Genomic DNA, 4164 nt, shown 5'->3' on the forward strand with positions numbered 1-4164 from the left:
GTACACAAAAAGACTACAGAAGACTTTTTTTATTTTTTATTTTTTAATTGCTGGAGTATAGGAAGAGAGGGAGACGGGGAGGGATGGTGGGAGGGGTTGCACCCTTAGCAGGACGTGGTCAGACCGCAGTCTCTCCTTTATTTCTCTTTTCTTTTTTACTTTGCCAGCGGGCACACGCACAGAGAAAGATGAGAGAGAGGGAGAGGGAGAACACCCCACCACGGGGCACGGTCATGCTGCACTCCCGTCTCCATTTTTCCATCCTGCTGGGGTTTGGGGTGTGCACACACGTGCACCTGGGGTGCTTTTCAAGCTACTGGGTCTGGGATTGGAACCACATCGTCAGCCGTGTGGGATCCAGCTTCTGTAACTGCGAGGCCACTGGGCTGCCCCCCTTTTCCTTTATTTCTTCATCCCATTGGAATTTGGGGCATACAAACACAGGTACCCAGCGTGTTCTTTAAGCCATCAAAGCTGGGATGGAATCAGGGTGGAATCCAGTTCTGTTAATCACTGTTCTATGGGCCTGGCCATAGGAGATTCTCTCTCTCTCTGTACACACACACACACACACACACGCTCACACACACACGCTCACACAAATAGCATGCCGCCTTAGAGTGTGTGCCAGAGAGAGGAGACAGAGGGGATAAGTGAGAAATCACCCCACCCCCAGGGGGTATGGCCATGCCACAGTTTCTTCTCCTCCTGGGCGGGGCACGCACACACACTCACCCAGTGTGATTTTCAAGCCACTGGGTCCAGGACTTGAACTGCGGTCAGCCATGTGGGAGTCCAGTGACAGAACCACTATGCCATCTGCTGGTCTTTATTTTGATATTTTTAATGAATTCTGCGGGGCATAGCCAGAGTCCTGATTCTAACTCATTAGAAAGAGTAAAACAATAATACATCTTTTGCTGAAGATCCTCCCTTGAGCCTGATGCCACCGCTGTTCCTGCCCTGTCTCCTCCCCTCTCAGCCCAGCTCCCTGGAAGGCCGAGGGCGGCCTCTCCAAGCCTCACTGTGATCAGGAACACATGCAAAGCAGCCTCTGCTCCACCTGCTGCTCCCGCGCTACTCTGGCAAAGTCATCACGCATGCGCCCACTGTTGGCCAATTCAGTTCTTTCATTCCTGGTCCTCGGCCAGTATTTGATTCCACTCCCTCCCTCTTCCTCCAACTCTTCTCCTCCGGTCCTCTGACGTGGCAGCTCTCTGCTTGGACTCCTACTTCTCTGGTTCATTTGTGGTCTTTGCTGGGGCTCGTCCTCCAGGCAGCCTTCCTGGAAGCCTGGCAGCCCCTCGGCTCCGGGCAGTCTGTATCTACAGCTGCGACACATCCTCACATCCCCGCACACATCAAGCCCAGGGCCGGGCTGCAGTCTTACAGCAAAGAGCAGGTGATCATCCGGCCCCACCCAGCCCTGCTTTCCTGAACCGGGGGCTGACACAGTGTATTTCCTATCAGCTGAAGACCCGGTCATCAGCCCAGTCCCTCCAGCCACAGGGAGGCGTCAGATTTCAATCCCTGTCTTCGCTTGGCATCCAGTGTCCCCAAGTTCTGTGGACACTGCCTTCTAACCAGTGTCAGGGTAGCCCTCTCCTCTCCTAACTCCACCACAGTCTCGATTTACTCCGACGAAGAACTCGCAGATGAGGGGTTTCCTTCCACACCTTCCACGTCTCTCTTAACTTCCTAGTTCCAGGGACAGATGCTGGGTGCTTCCCGCAGTCAGACCTGACTGGGCCTTTACTACAGCCTTGCTTTGCTCGGGGCGTATCAACACCCCCTCGTTTAATATTCACCGGAACACCGCCTTTACACAAATCCGGTAATAACTCCCTTTCAACCTTTGGCAGGATATCCCATAGTTCCTCTGAGAAGTGGTCTGTCTCGTTGTACCAGGTGAATAAACCTAATTTTATTACTCTGCAAGTATGTACCTGGAAATCTTAGGCAATTTCGTCAGAATAATAATACATAACATTCATTCTTAATTTTTAAATTAATTACCAAAATAGAATACACAGTTGTTGCCAGGCCATGATTTTTGTTTAAATTAATTACCAAAATAAAAGAAACAGTTGTTGCCAGGCCATGATTTTTACATACATATAATCACAAATGAAGAAACAGAAGCAGTTTCATTAAAGTTAGAAAAATTAAAAAAGAAAGTGGGGGGATCAGCAGATGGCATAATGATTATGTCACTGAACTCCCACTTAGTTGGCTGTAGTTCGAGTCCCAGAACCGGCAACTTAAAACTCACACTGGGCACATGTGCATGCATGCCCAAGATCCCAAGAGGAGAATGGAGAAGGGATTAAGGCATGGCCATCCCCCCTGGGGGAGTTATTTTTCACTTTCCATCTCTCTGTCTCTCCGCCAAGTATATCCTCCCTATAGCAAAAAAACTCTCTTAAAAAAAAAAAAAGACTACTAACCTTATTTTGCAGTGTTTTAGAGCTAATGACCAAACCAGTTACATATAAACATTACATAAGATATATTTTTTTCAATTTGCTATAGGGCACATGAGTTTGCCAGAGACACAGAGGAAGGGAAAGGAAGAGAGCACTCCCACCACCCCCTAGAGGATGGCCATACTGTAATCCCTTCTCCTCTCCCAGGGTCCAGCTGCCCTAACCTGCATGTCTCTTGCTGACCCTAAGACATAATACGGGTCATCAGAAAAGTCACGACATGTTTTTCTATGAAAAAGTGCATCATAGCTTTTCTGATGACCCCATATTTTAAAATAACAGAAAAGTACTATTATTTGAAAGTGATGATCATACATCTAGAAAATACATGAGAACAAACTAATAAAATAATGAAAGCTGTAAAATAAAATCCAGTAAATAAGAAAAATGAACATATAAAAATTACCCCTTATACAAATAATAGAATAATAATTAATAACACTTAAGTCACACTTAATGAAGTAAAAAAAAGATACTAAAAAGTCATAATGCCTTGGATACGAAGTCTCAATATTATAAACATGCCAATTCTCCCTACATTAATCTGCATACAATTGAATTTTTTTAGTTTTTTTTTTTTGTTTTTTCTTTTTTAGTTTTCGCCATGGGGTGCGTTTCTCTGCTTTCAGGAGTTTGGGCACACACATGTACCTGGTGTGTTTTAAACCTGTGGGGTCCAGAACTTGACCCATATGGTCAATCATGTGGGATCCAGCCACCTTATCCACATTAACCACATGGGCTGGTCCAATAAAATCTATTTTTAAAAAATAAATAAGGGGGTGCTGGCAGATGGCATAGCAGGTATGTCACTGGACTCCCACTTGGCTGACTATTGTTCGAGTCTCAGACCTGGCGACTTGAAACTCATGCTAGGCACATGTAGGGTGTATGTTCATGCTCAAAATCTCAAGAGGAGAATGGAGGAAAAGGATTGTGGTGTGGCCATCCCCGAAGCAGGGTGATTTCTCACTTTCTACCTCTCTGTCTTTCTCTGGTGAGTGCATACACCCTATCATACAAAAGTCTCTCAAACAAAACAAAACAAAACAAAACAAAACAAAACAAAGAAGTAAAATAAATAATAATAAGGGCCAGCAGGTAGCATGGTGGTTGAGGCACTGAACTCCCACATGGCTGACTGTAGTTTGAGTCCCAGACATGGCATTCTGATTCCTCACTTTCCCTTTCTCTCTGGTCAAATTAATAATAATAATAAATAAAATTAAATAAATTCTTTTTAAAAAATAAAATGCATGAAAGCACAATGGTAAATTTGAAAGGGTGATGGTCACATCGAAACAATGAAGCAAAATAAAAGTCATAGATGTTAACCGTAGATAAGAATGTAGTACATGATAAAGGCGATGTAATAATTGGGAGAAAAGAGAAATTGCTCCCTAAGCTGCCTGGCATGATTATCTTTCATGGGACCAGCAGTTAGCGTAATGGCTATGTCGCTGGACTCCCATGTAGTCGACTGTGGCTGGAGTCCTGGACCCGGTGGCTTAAATTCATGCCGGGCACATATGCATGTGTGCCCAGGATCCCGAGAAGAGAATGGAGGAGAAGGGATTGTGGCACGGCCATCCCCCTTGGGGGGTGATTTCTCGCTTTTTATCTCTCTGTCTTTCTGGTGAGCGCACGTGCTCTATAGCAAAAACCTTTCAAAAAAAAA

This window comes from Tupaia chinensis, unplaced genomic scaffold, assembly GCF_000334495.1.
Source record: "Tupaia chinensis unplaced genomic scaffold, TupChi_1.0 Scaffold146961_1, whole genome shotgun sequence".
NCBI lineage: Eukaryota > Metazoa > Chordata > Mammalia > Scandentia > Tupaiidae > Tupaia > Tupaia belangeri.